Source organism: Aegilops tauschii, chromosome 3 (assembly GCF_002575655.3).
Source record: "Aegilops tauschii subsp. strangulata cultivar AL8/78 chromosome 3, Aet v6.0, whole genome shotgun sequence".
Lineage (NCBI taxonomy): Eukaryota > Viridiplantae > Streptophyta > Magnoliopsida > Poales > Poaceae > Aegilops > Aegilops tauschii.
In genome coordinates this window covers 423805853-423832864 of record NC_053037.3, presented here as the reverse complement: position 1 = coordinate 423832864, position 27012 = coordinate 423805853, and positions in this window count along the sequence as shown.

Sequence of the window (27012 nt, the reverse complement as noted above, 5' to 3'; positions counted from 1 at the left end):
TAAAGAGAGAGGCCTCCCTGATGGCATCGGGATGGCACAATTGGCGTGGTGGTGCCTTCGCACCGCCAACGGCACGGCTTCTCTACTGGAGGGGCACGCCGCCTCCACCTTCGTTGGCTCCGTCTAGAGCCTAGACAACGAGAACCTATTGCCTACCGGGAGGAGCAGGTATGCATCACATTTTGATGGTCCTTTTGCTTGTAGTGTGCGTTCCTCCTGCCATAATAAGTCTCCTGCTCAAGGTTTCAGTGCCCTATTTATGTTAGATGAGTTATTGGGTGCTTGCAGGCTCAGCCGAGCAAGTTCTGCTTGCCCTACTATTTCATTTCCGAGTGGTTCATCCGGGTCATCACAAGCAACCTCCCGTTCATGCTCCTTCTTAATCTGTTTCGCACCCATAGAAAAGCTATCAACAATTTTTTTTGGCATCTCTAATATTGTTTTGCATTGCTTTAGGGACCAACAATTGGAACATCACGTGCAGTAACAAAGGTATCATTTTCCATAATGTGTTTTCTACTTGACCATTTATTAGTTGTATAAAATGTTGTTGCAATGATATTAGTTGGTGGCTTTTCCAAATACAATCATGCATGTTGTTCTTCCTCCAGAAAATGCAAGGATTTCTGTCACTTTCATAGATGCCCATGGGGAAGAAGTGTTGGAACTATACCTAATCAAATATATCTACTGAATACGATGAATACAAAGAAGATATGAGGAAAAATACTCACTGATCCATGACTTCCGATGTAAATTTCCTTGACTTCAAGTCATACATATTGCAAATTGACTATGTTAATATATTTTTATCAGATGATTCATTTTACCTTAAAAAAGCATTTGCCTTAAGATGCAACATCTTCTGCACTACTGCAAAAGCATGGTTGTTTATGTGTCTCTTAGTTTTCAAGTGGATCTCCCATTCTGTTAGTGCCACTTGCTGGACAACACAATGTTTTGTCACTTCTTTTCTTCTGACTTGCTTAGATATTACAACAATACATTATGGGCCCAAGTATTACCTATCATCAAACTGGCTAATAATATAACTTTTCCAGTAATGAAGTACTAGAGGTGTGAGCTGCGGTTGTGAAAGAGGAAGGAATCGAGAGGAAGAAATGCTTTAATATATGGCACACATTAATTTCAAGGCATGATTTGTTTGAGTCCTTCAGTATGAACTGGTTGAGTATATAGGCAAGAGTATAATAGATAATGGCACTGTATGAACATTAGGATGACCATCAACGATTTCAAGAGCTTTTCACAGAATATTGAATGTGTGTAGCCCCCCATTTTTTTATGTAGTTATATAGTGTTTATCAATCAAGGGGTAAAACCATCACATGTGTAGTTATTTTGGTCCAAGTATTAACAAAGCATGATGTTGTTTTGAACAGGCTAAAATCTGCCATGTGGCAAATGATGTGCATTATGCATCTGAGAAGAAAATCATGAATCTGTAGTGAGTTGACTGTGCCCATGAGAGATGTCCTAATATTAGACTTGGTGTAACATGTCGCATGTCACAAGGATATTTATTTTGCTACTATCTTAGTATATGTAATAGTGGAAATTGTCATAAAAAATATTTCTTTAGAAAAAATAATGTAGCTAATTTAATTCCTATTTTTTATTTTAAATGCATTCCTTGATGCATGCTTATAAGTATGCATGTTACAGGTTTTGAAAAAAATATCTTGATATTCTCATGTGAGCAATGAAAGGTGGTGGTATCAATCCAGACTTGTTGGGTGCGTAGGAAGGTCTTGCTGTATTTGAGCCTCCACCTCCTATGCTGAAGGAAGAACTTCGAAGTGTCACTAACAAACTAGAGTAGATGGTAAATGGAGGGGGTTCAGATATTGCCATAAAAAGAAATGACACATATTACGCTAGGAACCCATCTCAGCAAGAAAAAATAGTATAATCCTTATATTTTTAGATTACTCTTATTTGCTTATGCATGTCCTTGTACTGTTGTATAGATCAGTCGTGAATGTTTGACTTCTGGAAGAAATGTTGCTGCACATCCCCAACCTCAACTGAAGTGTCACCATCGAGGACGTCAAGGTGCTTGTTGTTCTTCAGTTACTGTTGCTCTCCAGATTCATGTCTTATATATTCTTAGGAGAGAAATGATAACCCACAAGTATAGGAGATCGCAACAGTTTTTGAGGGTAGAGTATTCAACCCAAATTTATAGATTCGACACAAGGGGAGCCAAAGAATATTTGAAGGTATTAGCAGTTGAGTTGTCAATTCAACCACACCTGGAGATTAATTATCTGCATCAAAGTGATCAGTAGCAAAGTAGTTTGATAGTTTTGATAATAGTAGCAGCAGCAACGGTGACAGTAACAGTGATAGCAATAGTTTTGTAGCAAGTGTAACAGTGATGATAGCAATAGTAACTTAACGGAAACAATATAAGATAAATTCGTAGGCATTGGATCGGTGACTTGTTGGATGATATTCATCATGTGACAGTTATAACCTAGGGCGATACGACACTAGTTCCAGTTCATCGATATAATGTAGGCATGTATTCCGTAAATAGTCGTACGTGCTTTATTAAAAGAACTTGCATGACATCTTTTGTCCTACCCTCCCATGGCAGCGGGGTCCATATTGGAAACTAAGGTATATTAAGGCCTCCTTTTAATAGAGAACCGGAACAAAGCATTAACACATAGTGAATACATGAACTCCTCAAACTACGGTCATCACCGGGAGTGGGCCCGGTTGTTGTCACTCCGGGGTTGCCGGATCATAACACGTAGTGGGTGACTATAACTTGCAAGATCGGATCTAAAACATGGATATAATGATGAATTCATAAACGGTTCAGATCTGAGTTCATGGCACTAGGGCCCAAAGTGAGAAGCATTAAGCATAGCAAAGTCATAGCAACATCAATCTAAGAACATAGTGGATACTAGGGATCAGGCCCTAACAAAACTAACTCGATTACATGGTGAATCATCCAACTCCTCACCGACCAGCGAGCCTACGAAGGAATTACTCACTCCCGGTGGGGAGCATCATGGAATTGGCGATGGAGATTGGTTGGTGATGACAAAGAACGAAGATCCCCCTCTCCGGAGCCCCAAACGGACTCCGGATCTGCCCTCCCAAGGAAGAACAGGGCTTGGCGGCGGCTCCGTCTCATGGAACACGATAATTCTTTCTCCCTGATTTTTTTCTCCGAAAATAGGAATTTATAGTGTCAGGGTTGAGGTCTGCGGGGCCACTAGGTGGGTACAACCCACCTGGGCGCGCCAGGAGAGGGGGGCGCGCCCTGGTGGGTTGTGCCCACCCAGGGGCCCCTCTCTGGTGGGTCTTGGCTCCAGTAATTCCCATTTATTCCATAAAAAATCCTCGTAAAGTTTCGTTTCATTCCGAGAACTTTTATTTCTGCACAAAAACAACACCATGGTAGTTCTGCTGAAAACAACGTCGGTCTGGGGTTAGTTTCATTCAAATCATGCAAATTAGAGTCCAAAACAAGAGGAAAAGCATGAGAAAAAGTAGATACGTTGGAGACGTATCAACTCCCCCAAGCTTAAACCTTTGCTTGTCCTCAAGCAATTCAGTTGATAAACTGGAAGTGAGAAAGAACAACTTTTACGAACTCTTTTGCTCTTGTTTGCATAAATAAGCTTAAACAGCACCCAGGTTTTCAGCCAACATTATAACTAACCATGTCAACAATAACTCTTAAAGATTATATTAACTCATACCAATGACATAATCATCTAGCGAGCGATAATAAGAGATCTCAAACAGCAACACGTTGTTAAAACAACCATGATATAATATGACAATAGTGCTATCTCGCTAGCCCTTTCTGAGACCGCAAAACATAAATGTAGAGCACCTCCAAAGTTCAAGCAGCGACTAAACATTGTAATTCATGGTAGAAAAGATCCAGTCATGATGCACCCAACATTAGCTATACACAATGCATAAATCATGATAGTTGTGCTCTACTCAGTTTCTCGCGCTTGTTTTAGAAGGTGGTGACACAACATAAAAGTAAATATAAAGTCCCTTCGCAGAGGGAAGCAGTGATTTGCAGAGGTGCCAGAGCTCAATTTTTAAAACAGAGATAAATTATATTTTGAGACATGCACCCTTCTTATTCACTTCACGACTATCAGTTATCAATATCTTCCATGCTAAGCACGCTAGTGGCGGTTCCCAAGCGATAAAAGTAAAGGTTTACTCCCCCTCCACCATCAATCACACTCCACGGCTTGTCCGAAACAACGGGTGCCGTCCATACCAACATCAGTCCCGGGGGAGTTTTGTTTAATTATTTGCATTTTTGAGTTCGGGACTGGGAATCCCTATTACCGCCCATTTTCTCGTGCGATGGCGAGTGAATAAACACTCGACCTGAGAATAACCTGCTTAGCACGGAAGATATCGACCACCTCCTGTCGTTCCATGAACGATCCAGGCGCACAAAAAGGATAATTTTTAGAATTTTTTAGAGGTGGCACATGCAAATTTACTTAGGACGGCAGTGTAATACCGTATATAGGTAGGTATGGTGGACTCGTCTGGAATAACTTTAGGTTCAAGGTTTTTTATGTACAAGCAGAATTCCCACTTACTACAGGCGAAGGCTAGCAATTAGATTGAGAAGCGGCCAGCTAGAGAGCAACAACGATCATAACCATGCATTATGCATAAGTAACATTGGACACTAGCATGAGTAGGATTTGAACACCATGAACATAAATATCATAGAGTCTATATTGTTTTTGATTCAACTACATGCATGAACATGTGCCAAGTCAAGACACTCGAACATTTAGAGGAGGATACCATGTCATCATACTACATCACAATCATTTTAAAGCTATGTTGATATCCAAGATAAATCATTATCCACTCCCACCTACTTATGCATGGCATGAGAAACTATAATCTCTAATTGTCATTGCAAACATGTTTAATCATAATGGGTTGAAGCCTAGATACTAGGTTAAACATATTTACACAAACAGAACAAGTCGAGTTCATACCAGTTTCTCCTTGCCACGGCCAGTTCATCGAATATCGTCATTATTGCCTTTCACTTGCACGACCGAATGATAAGAAAATAATAATAGTGCAAGAGTGCCATGGACTAAGCTGGAATTTGCAAAACATTTTATTCAACAGGAGAAGACAAGGTAAAATGGGCTCTTATTAGTTCAACAATTATTCATATGAGAGCCACTCAACATTTTCATCGTGGTCTTCTCCTCGATACAACTCGAATAAAAAGAAAAGAAATTCAAAGAAACACACTGAAATATTTTTGGAGTTTTTGGTTTTCTTGAACAGGCAAATAAAAAGGAAAAGCAAAAATGAGAAAAACTATTTACACGGGAAAGCTCCCAACAAGCAAAAGAAGAACAAGGAAATCTTTTTGGATTTTCTTTTTAATACTACTACTAAGCATGCATAGAAAGTAAATTAGTACAACTAATTTTTTTTTGTTTTTCTAAAGTTTTTCAAACACACAAGAAGAAAGCAAGAAAATAAATCTAAGCATGGATGATACAATGAAAAAGTGTGAACACCGACAAATAAAATGATATTTAGACATGAATGTAATGTCAGTGAGAAACACGTACTCCCCCAAGCTTAGGCTTTTGGCCTAAGTTGGTAGTCGAGCAGTAGCCTGGAGGGTAGTAAGGATCCTGAGGAGCGGGCATCCACTCATCCCACTGCTGAGGTCCCTGAGCAGCCTCTGCAGTAGCGTGAGCGTTCTAGTAGGCGATGATGTCTGCAGGCATAATCCGGTATTCGCCCCTGGCAGCAGAATCAAACAAGGCAGGTGCAGGCAAGGGGATAACATCACAAGTTTCAACGCTATAGACCAGGTTATAAGGAATGGCAATATCAGGACGATCATGTGCAAGAAAGTGATGGTGATCCATGGCTGCACGGTCTAGATAAACCTTAGCCACAGGGTAATCATGAGGGCGTATCCCAACCTCGAAGTGAGCCGCCAACCGAGTAGCAAAAAATCCCACCATGTATTTTACCCTGGGATTTATTAAGATGCAGGCGACGAGCCACGATAGCTCCCAAGCTATGCGTGTTGTCGCCCTCAACTGCACGACGTAAAATAGCAAGGTTTGGTGAGCTAAGTCCACCCACCTTCTCCCTAGCAAGCAAGCATTTGGTAATGAAATATGCAAAGTAGCGAACAACAGGAAAATGTAAGCCAGCGGCAGTGATGGCGGACACTCCTCTCTGATCACCGACGGTCAAAGTGCGATAAAAGGCCTCAAACTCAGCCGGCCTAGGCTCAGCCAAGCTCCCATCAGACGGGATCATGCATATGTCACAAAACTCAGTAAGTGGTATCTGATGGTTTTCAGCATATAAGTCAAAGCTCACTTCAGGAGGATTATTTCTAGGCAAGAAAGTAAAACTTTGAACAAAGATGTTTGTGAGGATTTGGTGTTGGTCACACTCATCTGCGATGAAGTCCGTGAGGCCGGCATTAGCAATGTATTGCATGAACTCCTCATGAATTCCAGCCTCTTACAGGAACGGGGTGTGCGGCCATTCGCACGGCCGTACCTCCGCCAATCTCCGAGGGTGGAGATCACTGTCAGAAGACTCCCCAATAACACCCTTGGAGTTCTTCTTTGAGCCAAACTTCCTGAAGATATTCATGTCCGCGTACAATTTTCTGAAAATAAAATTTTTGGGTGACAAAAATTTGTCAACAAAACTTTACAAAATTGATAGCAACTACTCACAGGGATACATAGAAGCCATAGCAAGCATTCAAACTACTTAGAACACTAAGAATTCAACACGCAAGCATATCTACAGCAGCACCAAGAGTAGCTAATTATTCAAAGTATAAACCACTAAAACAAAAACTAATTGGACAAACGGTGGAGTCATATACCAAGCAACAATCCCCCGAAATAGTTTCGGAAATGGAGCTTCGAGCATAGAGACCAAATCCACGGGTTTGAGAGCAAGAACACAGGAGAAGGAGCATTGGGGATTTTTTTCTGGAGGTAAGTGATGATGTGGGAAGAAGAGGTAAGTGAGGGGGCCCACGTGGGGACCACAACCCACCAGGGCGCGCCTGGGGGTCCTGGCGCGCCCAGGTGGGTTGTGCCCACCTGGTGCACCTCCCTCTGGTATTATTTGCACCAAAAATTCAGAAATATTCAGAAAAAAATCGTATAAAATTTTCAGGGCATTCTGAGCACTTTTATTTTTCGGTCATTTTTTTATTGCATCGGAAACTTAGAAAACAGACTAATCATGGCATTTTATTTTATTTAACTAATAAAAACAGAGAACAAAAAGTAAGGACAGAAGGTAGTGCTTACTAAATTCATCAACTTCATACCGCTCAAAAATGATTCATTAATAAGGTTGATCAGGTCTTATTAACAACCACTTTCGATTAGCATGAAACAGAAGAACTTTCGTAAATCACTAAGTTACCTCAATGTGGATATGGATGTCCCCAACAATAAGCATTTCATATTTCTTTTTGACAGTAGGTAGAGGTATTTGAAAACTTCCGATAGTGATTGTCGGAGATTTCTCAATAACATTAATACCATTCACTTGGAATTGTTTCTTCAGAAAGTGCACCTTATGCTCATTACCATTGATATGAAAAGTGACCTTGCTTTTATTGCAATCAATAACAGCCCCTGTAGTATTCAAGAAGTGTCTACCAAGGATAATTGACATGTTGTCGTCCTTAGGCATCTCAAGTATAACAAAGTCAGTCAAAATAGTAACATTAGCAACAACAACGGGCACATCCTCATAGATACCGATAGGTATGGCAGTTGATTTGTCAGCCATTTGCAAAGATATTTTAGTAGGTGTGAGTTTATTCAAGTCAAGTCTTTTATATAAAGAGAAAGGCATAACACTAACACCAGCTCCTAAATCACACAAAGCAGTTTTCACATAATTCTTTTTGATAGAGCAAGGTATAGTTGGTATTCCCAGATCTCCAAGTTTTTTAGGTACTCCATCTTTGAAAGTATAATTAGCAAGCATAGTGGAGATTTCAGCTTCCGGTATTTTTCTCTTATTTGTGATGATGTCTTTCATATACTTTGCATAAGGAGGCATTTTCAAGATATCAGTCAAGCGAGTACGCAAAAAGACTTGCCTCAGTATTTCAGCAAAGCATTCAAATTCTTCATCATCATTCTTTTTAGTTGACTTGGGTGGAAAAGGCATAGGTTTTTGAACCCACGGTTCTCTTTCTTTACCGTGTTTCCTAGCCACAAAGTCTCTTTTACCATACCTTTTATTCTTAGGTTGTGGGTTATCAAGATCAACAGGTGGTTCTATCTCAACATCTTTATCTGGTTCTTTATCATTATTTGGTTGAGAGTCTTCATGAACATCAGCATTATCTTTTTCATTATCACTAGGTGAGTTTTCATTACCATATTGAGTTTCAGCATCAGAGATGGAAGTTTCATTTTCATTATCAGGAGGTTTTTCTATTTCAGGTTCACTAGAAGCATGCAAAGTCCTATCATTTTTTTCTTCTTTTTCTTTTTAGAAGGACTAGGTGCAGTGGTGTTGTTTCTTTGTGAATCTTGTTCAATTCTTTTCGGGTGTCCCTCAGGATAAAGTGGTTCCTGAGTCATTTTACCTCCTCTAGTTGCAACTCTAACAGCAAAGTCCTGCATATTATTATCCATTTCATCAAGCAATTCTCTTTGTGATTTAGCAACTTGTTCTAACTGAGTTTGTACCGTAGAAGCATGTTTTCCAACACCTCTAACATCATTTGAAATTCTAAATAACAAGTCACTCAAGCGAGCATTCATATCAGAATTGTATTTCAATTGTTTCATAACATTTGCATTGAACTGATCTTGTTTTCTAATGTAGTTTTCAAACTCATAAAGGCATTGACTAGGATGCATATTGTGAGGATTATCATTTCCATTGAACTTCATAAGAGAAATTACCTCTACCACCTTAGGAAGTGGTGGTGTATTAAGCCCATGTATTTCTTCAATAGGAGGTAAATTTTTAACATCCTCGACTTTAATACCTTTTTCCTTCATACATCTCTTTGCCTCTTGCATATCTTTGGGACTGAGATATAATATACCCCTCTTCTTCGGAGTGGGTTTAGGCGGTGGTTCAGGAAGAGTCCAATCATCATAATTTTTTAATATATTATTCAATAATTCTTCAGCTTGAGCAATAGTTCGCTCCCTGAAAACACAACCAGCACAACTATCTAGGAAATCCCTAGAAGCATCGGTTAGTCCATTATAGAAGATATCAAGTATTTCATTTTTCTTAAGAGGATGATCAGGCAAAGCATTAAGTAGCTGGCAAAGCCCCCCCAAGCTTGTGGGAGACTCTCTTCTTTAGTTTGCACAAAGTTACATATTTCCTGTAAAGCAACTTGTTTCTTATGAGCAGGAAAATATTTTTCAGAGAAGTAATAAATCATATCCTAGGGATTACGCACACAACTAGGAGTAAGAGTATTGTACCATGCTTTAGCATCACCCTTTAATGAGAAAGGAAATAATTTGAGAATAAAGAAATAGCGAGTTTTCTCATCATGAGTAAAAAAGGGTGGCTATATCATTCAACTTAGTAAGATGTGCCACAACAGTTTCAGTTTCATAACCATGGAAAGGATCAGATTCAACCAAAGTAATTAACTCTGGGTCGACAGAGAATTCATAATCCTTATCATCAATAAAAATAGGTGAAGTAGCAAACTTAGGATCACATTTCATTCTAGCATTCAGAGATTTTCCTTTATACTTGCATAGTATTTTCTCTAGATCCACTACAAAAAAAATACACTTCCGTGATGATACGTGTTTGTCACAGTAGGTCGCGTTTTTTGTCATGCATGTACATCCATGACAAATTTATGACAAAATCAAGATAGTCATACCTGTGCTGTCGTAGAAGTGTTCCATGACATTACCAAAATTATCATCACGGAAGTGTCCACTTCCATGACGATAAATCACGCGTCACAGAAGTGCTTTCGTCAAGGGTGACCGACACGTGGCATCCACCGTAACGGAACGTCGTTAAGCTATCGGGTCGGGTTTTGGATCCGATAACCCGTTAACAGCCCCGACCAATGGGGATTTTCCACGTTTAAAATCATCATTGGCTGGAGGAGACACGTGTCAGGTCTGCGTTGGCACAGGTGTCACTCATCCAATGGGCGAGACGCGCCTATGATATGTTGACACGTGGACCGGCCCATCAAGTTTAAATGGGCCGGCCCAACTGAAGGCCCACAAGATTTTGCGGACCATAATGGGCCGGCCCAGCTAAAGGCCCACGAGATTTTGCGGACCATAATGGGCTGGCCCAGCTAAAGGCCCACAAGATTTTGCGGGCCATAATGGGCCGGCCCAGGTAAAGGCCCACAAGATTTTTGTGTGCCATAATTGGCCGGCCCAGGTAAAGGCCCACAAGATTCTTGCAGATCATAATGGGCCGGCCCAGCTAAAGGCCCACGAGATTTCGCCGACATTAATGGGCCGGCCCAGCTGTAGGCCCACAAGATTTTGAGGACCCTAGTAGGTCGGCCCATTAACTGGCTGCCATGTTTTGGGCCAAATGCCGGCTCATATTTGATCCGGTCCATTAATGGCCTGCCTCGCTCCGGGCCTAATAGTGGCCCATATGAGATCCGGCCCGTTAAAAGCCTACCATGTTCTGGGCCAAATTACAGCCCAGATCAGGTCCGGCCCTTTAAGAGGCTTTGGGCTCAATTATGGCCCATATCAGATTCGACCCGTCAACTGGACACTATGCTTTTGGGCCCACTTGCTAAAGGCCCACTTAGTAATTCGGCCTGATATTAGTTTTGGCCTGTTAAGGGCCCGTTTAACATTTCGGCCCTAGATTAATTTCGGCCTGTTAAAAGCCCGTCATATAGTTGGGCCTAACTACGGCCCGGTTTGCATCCGGCCTGCTCGCAGCCGATATCTGATTGGGCCAAACAAGGACCGAGACAATTTTGGCCTGTTAAACGCCTGTGATTTGATTCGCACAATCATGGGCCGGGGTTCATTTTGGGCTGCTGCCAGCCCGTGAGCTGTTCGACACGTTTCAGGCCCAACCTACATCGTGATTGCATGACGGCCCAATTATGTACCGTAATTTTACGGTTTGGCCGGTTTACTGCGAAGACAGGATATATATATACAGTAAAATAACTGCAGCATCGTGAATAAGAAAAAACCTAGACTATACAATAAAGAAATTACGGCATATTACATCCACTGGGCATCAAAGTTCGCCACTATGATAATAAAGCACAAGCAGACAGCAGATTACATACACTGGGCATCAAAGATCGCCACCAGTGCAAATAAACACGCCGACAAAATAATATACAAAACCGACAGCACTTCAATAGAGTTCAAGAAAGGTTAGCCCTGCTGGGGAGCTGCAGCGCAAGCAGCTGAGCAAGATGATGAGATTGCGCTTGTTCAACACTTATATCTTCCTCACTCTGAAAGATAAACAAGCAGACAGATGATAGGTTTTGCACATAAAAGTATCAGTGTTGACAATTCATCACATTTCTTACTGACGAATAAAGTGACACAGTTTAAAATTGCATTAACACAATATGGTATTGTTCAGGTCAAGACATGGCAGGAAATGACATTGTGAAGGAGTTGGTAGCTTCACGACACCACTGGATTACAGATCAAGAACTCATAAGTATCAATGGTTAGTGTGTTGTCAATTTATACCATTTCAGATTGGCAAATAAAGAGACGGTTTAAATAATAGTAGAATGATATGACATTGTTCATAGTTAAGACATTGCAGAATATGACATTGTGCTGTAGTGGGTAGGTTCACCACACCACTGGATTATGGATGAAGAACAGAAGCATACACGCAGTGCAAAAGAAGATCACTTGCTCTGTATAGTTTAATTTACATGGTATGAAGAAGGAACTTGGTTGTACAACTGAAAATTTAAATTGAGAAAGGACAAACTTTTGTTTAAGAACTACATAATAAACTTTAAACAAGCAATTTGATGCAAACACCAAAAATAAACAGCTGTTGCAGTCATGCCTAACCAAATATATACAACAAAGTTTGAAGGCTTGAGATGGACAAACTTACATTATTGGTGAAGACAGGCTCTATAAAGGCCTTGTCCATGCTGATGGGGGGGCAATTCAAGAAGTTTACCACAGAATCTTCAAAAGCATTGCCTTTATTCTACATTTTGTTAAGAGTAAATATAGATGTGATAATATACGAAAAAATGGAGAATATTTAAGATAAGATGAAGAGTGATGCTACATAACCAAGTAGCTATAAATGTAAGTGCAGCGATACAGGCAAAGGGTACAGCGAAGAGCAATGCACAACTAAACTTCTTCAGTACCAACCTTATGGTAAGAGTAAATATAGATCTGATGTGTAGAAAATGGAGGGCAAAGGAAAATAAGCTGCAGAGTGATGGTACATGAACAACTACCTATCATTATAAGTACACTAATAAAGGACAGCATGTACTTACAAGAACAATGCAGAGCTAAAAAAACATTGGCATTGGATATATTCTACACTAATGTAACCATTCATACAGATCAGATAATTTGTAGCGAACAATTGATAAGCAAGCTATCATGCATACTGCTGTCACATAATGAATCAGGTATGTATGCAAGTACAGTGATATAGGACAACAGGTACTAACAAGAGCAAAGCAGCGGGCAGCATATTTGCGATATCCTGTCGTTCTTGTCAAACCGGAATTCTTCTTCGAGCATATTTCCTGCAAAAAAGATCCGTAAGGCACATGCGGAAAAGTAGAAGTTCAAATTGTCATGTGATTTCATAGACAGTTACTCATCCTGGGAACAAGACCAGTGCATAACAAGGTTTTTCCATTCAATGTCTTCTAAATTTAGCACAGGAGACTTCACCGGAAATTCGTTTATAGACTTGCCATCAAAGTGTGATTTCCTCAGGTAACACCGATACTGCTGCAATGCTTCCTTGAAAAGCACAAGCAAGCTTTGCTCGTCATGACTATCCAGATTGACCCTCGCCTAGTTACAACAATGTAATGTAAATCATTGATGTGTTCAATCAGCAGAAAACAGGAAAATAATAACCATGAATAATAGCACTTACACGTAAGTTGGACAGGAAGATGTGAAAATGGTGTTTGTCTTCACAATAATCTTCCCATGATGGGAATATATGCACGTAGTCCCTAACAACATTGAAAGCATTGTCTTTTAAACTGGGAATAAATGGAATGGGGTTCCAATCTGCAGGTATTGGCCGTCTCTGCAGTTGGGATAGGTCTTCGGCCGGTGGACTTGCTGTACTTTTTGCTGGAGTGGGATTTTTCTGTGGTACAGCTGGTGCTATGGCAAATGAAATCGGTATACCTTTTGCTGGAGTGCAGGTCCTGTGTGGTGGGGCTAGTGGTGTGGCCAGTGAAGTATGGGTACAGTCTGCTGGAGTCGGTCCTACGTTTTGTGTCACTGGTTGTACAACCAATATAAGTGGGGTGCTGTCTGATTTCTCCGACACCACCACGTTTTTCAAGGACTTTGCTGGTGCTCTTCAGGTTCGGCAATCACCCTCTTCCTTTTTGATGTCTGATGCACAAGAACAGCATTTGAGTGGAAAACATGGTATGATGACAGATGGAATATGTATTGATAATGGATGGGCATGGCATCTCGACATATATGATGAGTAAACTAAGCAGATGGCGGTGCAACAAAGTAGAAGAAATGCAAGACAACGTATGCAAGATATCCGCAATCAATAAAACATTGCCAAATTAGAACAGGCACCTTGATGGGTGAACAGGACAGGCCATCTGCCTTTGACTCCTCGAGGTTAGAATAGTCATTAGGATCATATTCTGAACAAGAATCAACAGGTGGGGAGCGTATGAATTTCATTGCATCCAGAATGGCACTCAATGCCTTGGTGCCAATTTTGTAAGTCATTGCAGTGTTTAGCTTCAAGAGTGGACTGCTACTAGTGCGACACAAAGCAGCTACATAGATCATAGTGTAGATATAACGGGAAAACCTTAAGCATCAGAGTAAAATCAGCAAAGTGGAACTTGCTGGAATATATGTGCTAGTATTGCCGGTACAGCTAGAAAGGCTTCGGATACCAGCTCTCTTCAAGTGAAGGTGCGGTACTGTTAATATCAGTGTAACTCTCAAAGGCGACACAGCTCCCCGCATTTCCTTGCTATTCTTATAGGATTCAAGTGGGCAGGCCACTACAAATCCTATTCCCATGTTTACAAGATCCTACGAATCAAACAGGCTCAAAGTGTCCATCACAACCGACTGTATAGACCTCTACACTGCAAATGTCCCTGCTCATCTTCAGTACAAGGAACATACTGTACTACTATCATACTCCCTCCGTTCCAAAATATAAGTCTTGGTAGAGATTTCCACTATGGATCACATACAGATGTATCCAGATACATTTTAGAGTGTATATTCACTCATTTTGCTCCATATGTAGTCCATGGTGGAATCTATACAAAGACGTGTATTTAGGAACGGAGAGAGTACATATTAAAGAAGAACGGAAGAGGAACATGGTAAAGAAGAGCAAGCAGATTTTGGATAATAAAATGTTGGTTGCGCAGTGCCCACACATGATGAACCAGAGCGCATTAAGAATGCAACGCCCAGCTGTCTCTCGACCATTTCAGGCGGTTGGATGAAGATCCTACGTCTCCTAACCCTTCTTCTTCCTCGTCTCTGATTCTTCCCATACAGAACACCGCACGGGCTGCCGGCCGGACCACCGGCCCCCACCGCCTGTGTTCCTCCGCCACCCCCACCCCCACCCCCGCCCCAACCCCCACCCGCGTAGAGTTTTCTTCGTTCGGCGAGGCCCCACAACCACCCGAGCCCCTTCGATCGCACCGGCAAACTCCGGCGAGCTCTGAAAAATCGACTGACCCAATTTTGAAATTTAGTCTACTGTGATTTAACTAGTGTGGAATATAAAAGGGGAAACCATAAGCATTGGGAGTATAGTGTTGAGCGTGCCATGGCGGATCTGAAGGTGCAAACCGGACAAAGGCAACTTCGCAACCAAGACAAGAAATCAGAGTAAAGCAGTGGCGATCTATTTTCTTGCTGTGATAAATAAGTTGAGCAGATACGAAAGAGTACCGCCTCTGGTGCGGCGCCGTGTACGCATCTGCTGAGAATTTGACGGTGTTGTGGTAGCGATGGCTGTCGGCAGCGTGGAAGCAGATCTAGGAGGGTAGATAGTGGCGGCGGGGCGCGGTGGACGAGACGGTCGTAGGAGCGGCGCCGGCAAGGTGGACGACGGCGGGGATGAAGCGAGAGGACGGGATGCAAGGATCCCGGTCTGAAGCCGTGGATGAGAGAGGTCGATCTCTTGTAATGGACGGCGGCGTTGGGGTATCAGCTCCGGCATGGTGGAGGAGGACGGCGGTGGATGGGGTGGCGGAGGGCGGCGGACGGAGGAGGGTGGGGTGGAGAGGGTGTTTTGGCGCCCACAGAGTACGAATGGGGAAAACGGAGGTAGAGAGGAAGGGGGGAACCATGTATTCAGGGCGCGCTTGTCTCAAATGCGAGGAAATTTACAAACTTAGCCCCCGTTTCAAATTTCTACTACATCACAGCAACATTAGTCGGTTGGGGATAGGACGGTAATCTTGCATACACCGAATATTTGCCGACGAGAGTTTGTTTTTGGCGCCCACCGTGTATGAATATGAATCGGGGAGGGAGTCGATTTCGGCCGAGGACACACTGTGTTTTGGCGCCCACCGTGTATGAATCCGGGTGAGAGGCGGTTACATCACGTTTGGGTGAAATTACAAACCTACCCCTATCGAAACCTATAGAAATCCAGCAGATAGGCTTTGCGTGGCAGGGATAGGCAGTAGTGATTTCCATCTCGCAGATTTTGTTTTCGGGCGGTTACTGTGACTTTCCCCGCTTCGTTCAAATTTTGCAGAGTGCACGTTTACCGTGCCAACTCAATTCGAATCCCGTTTGTATTCTATTTTTTTCGGGCGGGATCCATTTTCAATTGGAATTACATTCTATATACATCATTTTTTATATATACTTTCAAAAGCACAACAAAGAATTATGCTCCTTTATATGTATAATATGATTTACAAATACAACGATCTCGAAATCTTAAGGTTGAATTTGAAAAAATTTAACCAAATTATGTTCTACTAAAATGTATGGATCAGTAATATCTACATATTAAATAACATAGATGTGCGTGAATTCATATGAGTATGCATGTTTGATAGATCAATTTTGGTTCGAGTATGGATTACATGTATCATCATCTCGAATTCAAATATTTGAATCCCTTTTTTGTTCACTCCTTTCACGCCCATCTCTCTCGCATGCATGGTCCTTCAGGTAGCTATCACTGTCTTTTCTCCAGCTCACCCGCACGCTCACATCATGTTTCTCCTATCCTCGCAAACATGGTCTCTCGACGTCTCCCTTGAGAAGTGTCACACTCTCCTTATCATTATACATTACACGGTTTTCATTATCTCTCACGTCTCTACTGTTCTCTGGTATCACTCGGTACCTAAGCTTTCTTTTTCACCGCCACACACACAGTCTCCACTCGTCTTTCACTTTGTCTTTCTCTCTATGGGATTCTCTCACACACCCTATATGTCTCTACATATGACTCATACCAGTAAAATTACTCTCTCTCTCTCCTGTAGACACAACATTTGTTGCGGTCTCCTTTTCGTCTCCATCCCAGACTGACACTATTCATTTGTTTACCGACCAGACAACCCCGACTACTGTCTCCTCTCCCTCTCACACAGACACACACACACAACTCCTTCTTCCACTCCCCTTCCCGACTACCGTCTCTCTCTCACACACACAAAACTCTCGCTTTCGCACCCCGACTCGTATTTCTCTCACAAACATTTATCGACTAGCTAGCCTCTAGATAGGTTTATACACCCGCACACTCGTGCTTCCACCATCGCATACATGTCTCTCTCCCGCTCCTTGTATCTATGTACATTTTTCTTCCCTTCTTGAGACACGCCCTCTCGATCGTGCACACACACACTATCGCCTCATTTTAAGCTGATACCTATCGCACACACACTCCTTGTGTCTTTGTCACACATGCACTCCGTCCTCCTCCACTCTCCCTCTCTCTCACACACACATGGGCTTTTTGCAACAACTAGCAAGATGCCCATGCGTTGCACGAAACATCAAGATGCATTTGTATGAGTAGTTTATCTTGTGGGGGAAAAGGATGAACGAGGGAAGGCCTTATTTGCAAATGTGGAGAGGGCTGTGGGTATCTTTTTGCAAAATTGCCATAGTTTCCTTCCTATCCGTCAGATATAGATCAGACGGCCTATATTGCAGGATGGCAGGCGCACGATCATCACCGACAATGCTTTTTATAAGAGTAGGGATAAAAAATAGAGTTGGTGATGATGGTCGGCCTGCCATCCTGCAATGTAGGTCGTCCGATTTATATCTGGCGGATAGGAAGGAAAATATGGCAATTTACCCGCACTCTTCACCACATTTGCAGATAAGGCCTTCCCTCGTTCATCCTTTTCTCCCACAAGATCTTGATGTTCCGTGCAACGCACGGGCATCTTGCTAGTAAGAGTAGAAATTAGACATATACCACTTCTCGAATCTTGAAACCAACAACATTCCTCCCTTATCTCATCAAAACCGCCAAAGGAATATATTTTGAGTGAAACATAACATATTTTTAGTGATATACGTATTTCAAAACTAGACTTTTTTTCCTATCAAATCGGTGAATATGTATTAATCTACTTTGATCGTGTGGCAACGCATTGGCACATTGCTAGTAGTTATTATAATTTTTTGGACACCAGACAGACGGTGGAGTACATATACGAAGAGAAGAGGCGCACACACGCAGTCGGCCTCTCGCTGTCTCGCACACATGAGTGTTACGTAAAGGCGACGTTAACAAATAAACCCTAAAACCCTAGGTGCACGATTGCTGCATTCGCGGGTACCGGGTACATGGCGGAGCACCTTTGTAGGAATAGCCAGCTCGCGTGATAATTTGATCCGTAGGAGTTGATGGTCGGGACTCGGGACCACAGGTGAACAACTTGGAGCGCATTATAAGTAGTAAGTAGTTTTTAGAACGATTGGTATGGAGTGAAAATGGAATTCATAGTACTACGTACCTCCTTGGCGTATGGTTGTATGGTTTTTTTTGCGATGGAGGTTGTATGGGTTTATGTTGCGAGATGTTGAACCTGGTAGTTCTAGGGCAAATACTATGGTTTAGATTTAGATGCTGGTTTTCAGTAATGAAAATCGGAAGGGGAAACCCTTCTTTGATTAAAAAAAACTACTACCTCCATTCTGGTTTACTAGTCCCCATCGTACTTTGGGTCAAAGTTTGTCCACGAATTTTACTTGTAAAATGTGAATGGAAAACGAGATTTTGTTATACCCAAACAAAAAAGGACTGGAGGGAGTGATTGCTCTGACACGGACGTGACCTCTCATAGCGTCGGCATTGAACCGGCGCGCCGACCAAGAGGGCCGCACTCGCTGCAGGCCCGGCTGAGCACGCCTCCTCGCCGCGTGCAACCAGCTTAAGACTGCCCCGCCTGCCTTCATTGAATCCGCGCATGTGCCGGCAACACGTCCTTCCGCGAGCCGGCAGGCATTTTAGAACACAAAAATGACTAAAATATTAATTGAGTTTCTGGAATTTTAATGTGCATAATCTAAATATGAATTGCATGCACATGCTCCGGTGCACCAAAGTGGGTTGAAAAATCACATGTGTGTCCTTGGTTGAATTTCTAGGTCCCATGGAAGAAATGAGAATGAATTCAAACATCTGGGCGTCATGACTCGGCCGAGAACATCGAGAAACTTTGATTTTAAATTCATGTAAATCCAAAACTCGCCTGGAAATCTTGAAACTTGGCATGGTGTCATGTCATGGCACTAACATGTTGTGGTAAAAAAATTGGGCCGATTTGGAAGCTCGTGGTTCTAAGAGGGAACGTGCCACCTTTGAGTGTGAAACGATTACCGCTGCCCCCACCCCTTGAGTTTCTTAACAAAGGCAACATAGAACTACATTAGTGCCCTGTTAAATTTTGGAATTATTCCGGGTTCGTTTGTCGTTTTTATACATTAATTGAGTTTCTGGTCATTTAATGTGCATAAGTCAAATTTGAACTACAAGCACATGCTCTCGTGCACCAAAGTTGGTTGAAAAATCACATTTGTGTCCTCGGGTGAATTTCTAGGTCCCATGCAAGAAATGAGAATAAAATTAAAACATCTGGGCATCGTGGCTCGGCCGAGAACATTGAGAAACTTGGTTTTAAAATTCTTGTAAATCCAAAACACGTCTGAAAATCATGAAACTTGGCATGGATGTCATGTCATGGTACTACCATGTTGTGGTAAACCTATATAGCATCTACTGCGACTTATAGCAAGACTGATGAATATATAAGGATGATTTTTTTTATCAAAGAAGGGCTTGCCCCTTCCGATTTTCATTACTGAAAACCACCACAATTCACAAGAAGTTCAGCACAACTCGGTGAGAAACCACAATTCAAGGGGCGGAGGCACAAGGGGCAGTGGAGCACGGTGAGGTCCATCGAGACCTTAGAGAGCTCCATCGTCGGGTCCTGTTCGGTCTGCATGATCTCGCCCACCTCGTGCACAACCATCTCTCGACTTGGGCTGGGGTATTACAAAGCTTTACCGTCACATATTTTATACTACTTCAAGGTGCATTAAATCAACACATGCAAGTATCAAAAGGAGAGTCACGGCATGCATGCATGCATTGTAATTAATGCATCGGTAAACGCAAATTATTGAAATATATCGAGTGCAGTGCTTTTATGTGTCGCGTCAACTCGTACATCAACGAGAAGTTTGATTATCCTCTCCCTCGCGGACTTAACTGCACCTGCCTTTGGCTGTATGATAGGTTGGCCACACACCTGTCGGGCCCACCTGTCATACACGCAAAGGCAGGAGCATCCCTCCCTCGCCCATGAGCGTGGTGGCTGGCAAGACTAGGAGAAGCTTTCTCTACACGCTCTCCCTCCCGCACGCGGTGGACATGCAGCAGTTCAATCGGTGTCAGATGGCCAGAAGCGTACTGTAGTACTCCTCCAGTGCAGTAGTACTCCATCATTGTTCGACTTCCCGAAGAGGCAAAGAGCCAAGCGCAGCCCGGACGCTCGTGTGGCAGTTTCATGTGTAGAGTAATCTAGGATAGCGTGTACCGTGCTTGTAAGCTTAAAATCGTTGGGGTCGGCTCCATGCTATGTGGCCGTCTCGAATTTTTTTTAAAATTAAAATAGTCTTCTGGCCCTACCTGACACCCTGGTGATTGTAGTTTGCACGCTCATCTGGTCAAGACAGGAATATATATTTTAATTTGTTTTTTTTTTGAAAAGGGGGGACTCCCCGGCCTCTGCATCAAAACGATGCATACAGCCACATATATTTTAATTTGTGGTGGGTAAATGTTAGAGGTTGCAGCAAATATATTGTACACTGCGGGTCTTTCAGCCAAGTTTAGAGGCAAGCATGTGGGGCCAGTGCTATCATGTGTCGCGTCAACTCGTACAATGAGGAGAAGCTTGATTTTACTACACGCCTTCTCCCTCACCCATGCGCGCGGTTGCTCGCAAACGAGGACAAGCTTTTGCTTAGTAGTACTTCTACAACAAGCTATCCATCCCGCTCGCGGTGGACGGACATGCAGCAGTGGATTCGACACTGTAGAAGCAGTAGTAGTAACATCATTGTTCGTCTTCTCGAAGAGGCGAAGATCCAAGCGCAAACCGAACGTTGCAGTTGCGAACATTGGAGCACGCATATAGCCAGGCTCTTGCATGAGACAAAATTGCTATGTGAGCCCACTATTGTACTAGTACTTACAACTACTTGCTAGTATAGCCCTGTAAACCAGAAAGGAGTATTTGCCCTTCTAGAGATTTCAACAAGTGACTAGACTACACCGAGACGGAGTACATATGGAGCAAAATGAGTGAATCTGCGCCGTAAATAAATACGTACTAGTTCTATCGTTTTCGTCTCCGAGGTGCACAATATTGAGTATACTAACTAGTCTCTTTTTGACACGCATTTATGTTTTTTTTACACAGTACAGACGCAAGCGCTCATATACACGCGCATACACTCACCCCTATGAACGCACACACGCACGGCACTATCATCTTGAAATTTACGAAGTCACCATAGGCACCTCGTCATCGACAATGTAGGAAAATTATGAGGGGGGTCTCTCCAACAGTGTTCCTTGGCTCGCACCTAGCATCACAGTGGTCGAACTTGGAGTCATTCATCTGGTACACGTGGCATCTCAGATCTGGACACAAGGTGACGCGACCTCTCACTTCCTCTGCCATTTGAAGCAGCGCGCCGGTGGAGGGCTAGCATACTCCAATATTAGGTTGGCTCTATGTGATGTGGCAACTTCATATACTAACCGGATGCTGGCTATACTCCCTCTGTAAATAAATACATGGTGTATTGTTTTATTCCTATCGGCGAGGTAAATTAATGTCTTTTTGCTACTTAATAGGATTACATGCAATGAACTAACCATCGCATGTGATGTTTGGTAGTCTCAAGTCATTGAAAGCATGCACGGGCACGGAGGGGGACGCAGCTTCATTGACTTACTGCACCTGCCTTTGGGTGTATGACACGTGGGTCCAACGGGTGGCTGGCCAACCTGTCATACAGCCAAAGGCAGGTGCAGTAGAGGGGCGAGGAGTAGATGGCCAACACGCACGTGAATTCAACGTAGTCTGCACTTCTCATATAAAGGCTCCCGCCAGTCCAATCTACGAAATCCTACGCACCTAAGGGCAAGAGTGATCACTCCAATCGCAAGATCGGTTGACTAGAAGTTAGACCCATGGAGGCGATGAGCGCGAGCATCAGCCGGCTGTGCCAGATGGTCCACGACGCTGGCCTGCATCCTGGCACCGAGGAATGTCTCCAGGTAGTGCTTGAGGCCGCCAGGGCGAGGGGCCGCTTGGACGACAGCTTCATCTCCTTGTTCGACGAGGTCCTCGTCAGCTTCCTCGACAAGTTCACCGTCGTCAAGAAGCTCGCGAACGACCTTGACGTACGCCTCCAGCACACGCGCCCAGGCTCTGCGATGCCTGCCACCCTCAACAGCCTCTATGGTGACAACCTCTTCGACGCACTGGTGGCCCTGCGACTGCCCGCCGTCGCACCGGAGAATGTCCACCTCGAGGTCGCGCTCACCGCGCAGCGCCTGGCGCAGCAAGACACCATCGACATAATCACCCACGTCTACGCGCAAATCGTCCACAAGGACTACTACATGCAAGAGGAGGACGATAGGACGCTGGCCTTCTTGGACCGCAGGGCAACCTTGGACGGCATTGTTTAGAAGCACGTTGAGCTTGCCGCCAACGCCGCTGCTCCTCACATGTCGATTGGTGACCCGGTGCACTAGGGCGTGAGGATGTCGTTGATGGATCAGTATGTATCTTTATCTTTCCGTCAAATCCATGTAGTATTATATGGTACTACTAGTAATTATCTTACCTTTCGCATCAACTTCATAATTTTCCTACGTACTCCATGCATGAACCGTGCCAGAACCAAACTTCTCATTACTCTAGGGAAAATCGTTATTTCTATCTATCGGTCGCCCCATGGAGCAGAACCAAATTTTACAAGTTACAAGTTCAAAAGGAAAAGCCTGCCGTGTTCGCGTCGCACCCCCACACGGTTTTTCCGGCACGCCGCTCAAGGGGGAATGCATGTTGTGTTGCATTTTCACTTACAAGTGGGACCGCAGTTGAGCAAACCGACTATCGGCAAACCCCCACCCCGCCCACCGCGCAATGGCTGAGAAAACAGGAGGGAGAAGAGATGGCTGTAGCTAGCACGGACTCCAAGAAAATTGGTGTCGGATGGGACTCGTGTGGGTGGCGTGTGCCGTACTGCTAGACATGAATGCTAGTTATGGCCCATGCCACCCCACTATATCGAGGTGCTGGTTACTCCACTATATCGAGTACGTAGAACAAATTTCCTGGAGTCCGTGCTCGGCCCTCCTCTATCTCTCTTCTCAGCCAGCCAGCAGACGCGCGGAGCCCGTCGTCTGTTTGCTCATATGCGGTCCCACATGTTAGTGAAAACGTAAGAGGACCCACTGAACCTGCACATCTTTCACCTCGACGTGCTGGTGATGAAAATCAAATCCAATAAAGATCTTCAGTGGCCGCTTTTGGAGTTACTCAAGAGTAGTAAGATTCTATTTACAGTTTAACCCAAGATGCACATCACGTGGCTTCACCTACCACTCTATTTTCTTGCATGACATGACCTGGATGCTGGATGTCCCACGTGTCGATAAAAGGAGGAAGAACTCGACCAAATCTTCGGTTGTGCTCTCGGATTAGACTAGTTGTGCTAACTTAAAATTTTATTGTGCAGAATGGATGCAAGTTTTGGTATTGGGAAGAAGAGTACAATGATATATTGATAGAGCACAATTTAGTAGATGTTCTAGCACTTTTAGCTAGCATAGAGGCTAGATATGAGACTAGTGCACTTGTTGATAGAATAGAGGCTAGACACGTCTACTTCTTTACACTCGAAGAAGAAAGAAGCACGCAAGATCGAGCCTCTGCAGATCAACAATGAATGCATCGAGAAGGCACTAATCCAACTTACAGGAGCAGTTACGGAAGTTGGGTATCTTCTAAAATGTATTCTTGTGGTTCTTGTTTTCTTTGGTCTTGCTTTTCTAGTCAAAATTTTGGTGATGTATTTCCATGTACCAAAAAATCAATGATGAAAAAAAGATATATGTTTGCAAAGAAAAATGTACGCGGCCGGGATGCGGTCGCGCGTTCGGCGCACGACCACCGCATCCGAGAAATGGCCCGGACATGACCCCATTGCCCTACCCAAACGGACAGAATCCGGGCAAAACAGAGGTTCGTTTGGGGTCGTGCGTTGGAGTTGGCCTTACAAGTGGGACCGCAGTTGAGGAAACCGACTATCGGCAAACCCCCACCTCGCCCGCCGCGCGATGGCTAAGTTAGAGAAACTAGGTTGAAGAGATTGCTGTAGCACAGACTCCAAGAAATATGGTGTCAGATGGAGGTCGTGCTGGTGGTGTGTGTCGTACTCCTGGACGTGAATGCTTGTTTTGGCCCATGCCACCCTACTACTCCTAGTACTACTTATAGTAGTAGTATCAAGGATTCGAGGTGCTGGTTACGTACAGCGAACACATTAACATATGGCCCACCTCACACTGTGGCCAAATTTCCTGGAGTCTGTGCTAGGTTAAAAAGTGTTCTTTGTGAGGATGGGTGGCTGGTCTCAAGTTTAAAAATTGTTGTATTACGTACGTAGACGTAGAGATAGTGCAGCATGTGAAGCTAGTACAAATAGTGTACTATTGTTGATTGGCCTCATCCGATAATCTGTTGCAATGCACGTACAATTATGTATTCGGAAAATATTTTTTTGCCTCGTCGCAGCACCCACTCAGAGAAGCGACTCGATAGCCATTCATAAATTTAGTAAGTTTATCACAGGCATATCATTTTATTACATAGAACAGGTCATCAACCCACAACAACAACGAGGATAGATTATAAATACTAAAGTTTTCATCACACAACAAATAACAAGCAATGAAATGAACTTCAACTCAACCAATCCTAGGTGTTGGAAACGCTTGCTTTGAACCACAAGTGATTCATTGGGAAGGGCCAGCTATTGTAAATATCGAGGCCAACGCAGGACTGATCATCTAGGCTGAAGCGGCCTACTATATCACGACCAGGGTAGGTAACCATCGAAATGTCCGACGTATAGATACAGTTGCTTCTCATAAATGGTAGTAACGTTGTGTCAACAGCAGCTGGATCGGCTTTCACCATCATTGGATAGTTTTGTCCAAGGAAGAGCCAGTTTACTCCAAGAGCGAGTTTACTCCAAGAGTACTAATAAATAACTTTGATGTGTCCCGTCAACTCGCAGAACGACGAGAAGCTTGCTTACTAAGCCTTCTCCCTCGCCAACGTGTGCGCGGTGGCTCGCAGCACGAGGAGAAACTTTTGCTTACAAGCGGTGGACGTGCAGCAGTTCATTTGGTGTCAGATTGCCAGAAGTACTACTATAGTACCATCATTATTGTTCGACTTCCGGAAGAGGAGAAGAGCCAAGCGCAAGGTCACCTACTAACCTAGTAGAGTACTACTATAGCCAAAGTTGGTCCACCTTTTTAGAGCATGGTTAATAAATATAGGCGGCTCTTGCAGCGGCACATCATTTAGAGCAAGTACTCTCTTCGTAGGAACAAAGGAAGTGAAACAAAAGTTGGAGTGGATGCTAGATTGCCAATTAAAAGATGATTACATAGGAAAAAAATCTTATAGCATTCTATCCTATGAATCAAACGACCAATGTAGGAAAATTATAAGGGGGGTCTCTCCAACAGTGTTCCTGGGCTCGCACCTAACATCAGGTGGTCGAACTTGGAGTCATTCATCTGGTACACGTGGCATCTCAGACCTGGACACAAGGTGACGCGACCTCTCACTTCCTCTGCCATTTGAAGCGGCGCGCCGGTGGAGGGCTAGCATACTCCAATATTAGGTTGGCTCTATGTGATGTGGCAACTTCATATACTAACCGGATGCTGGCTATACTACTACGGTACTCACACTCCAAGAAGTGACTCGAAAACCATTCATAAATTGAGTCTATGACATGCATTCGCAACTGAAATGTACCATTCATTAAATACAACAAGTCATCAACACACAATGACAACAAGGATACATGTTGGATTATAGATTATTTCCAACAAAACATTCTAGCAAATACTAAAGTTTTCATCACACAACAAATAACAAGCAATGAAATGAACTTCAACTCAACCAATCCTCGGCGTTGGAAACGCTTGCTTTGAACCATAGGTGCTCTCGGAAGGGCCAGCTATTGTCAATATCGAGAGCAACGCAGGACTGATCATCCAGGCTAAAGCGGCATATATCAGGACCAGGGTAGGGAACCACCGAAATGTCCGAGGTATAGATACAGTTGCTTCTCATAAATGGTAGTAACGTTGTGTCAACAGCAGCTGGATCGCCTTTCACCATCATTGGATAGTTTGGTCCAAGGAAGAGCGAGTTTGTTCCAAGACTATCAATACTGAACCAGGGAGAAGGTGTTTGCGCCAGCACACTAGTATCCATCCTGAATACCATGCAACGGGTGTTGGAATAGGTCAGGAGAGGGTGACCATGGGAGACAACACCTGCTTCCTCAGTAGTAACAGTCTGAGTGCACTATATACAGACAAGAAGAGGTGATCCATCAGAATTAGTTGCCAGGCGCCACTGAGTATATAAGTTCTGCTCCTCCTCATGCTCGTGATCATCACCATCATCATCTCCCCCTTGCTTATAAAATTTTTCAAGTATAGGTGGTGGAATGTTCACAGGACCTTGGAAACACAAGAAGAAGGTTAATTAGTAAAGGGAAACTTGCTAACCCGCATGCATGTGGATGAAACAATTATAATTACGGTGGAAGGCAAACATACCGAAACTACGAGGATCCCATGCAAAAACAGTGCCACGAGTGGTGGCAGCAAACACAAGATCCTCGTATTCAATTGCATCACAGTACACATCCATGTATAGAAACTGATTTTTTAGCAATATCCATCCAGTCGAACCACAAAGGACGGCAACAAGCTTGTCGAAGATAGCAACAACTTGATAGCTCTTGTAATTCCAAGAGCGGTTGGGAACTCGACAAATTGCTATCTTCAGTAGATGACAGTCACCATGATCGTATTTGAACGTACGTAGATCATCTGTGTGCTCAACCT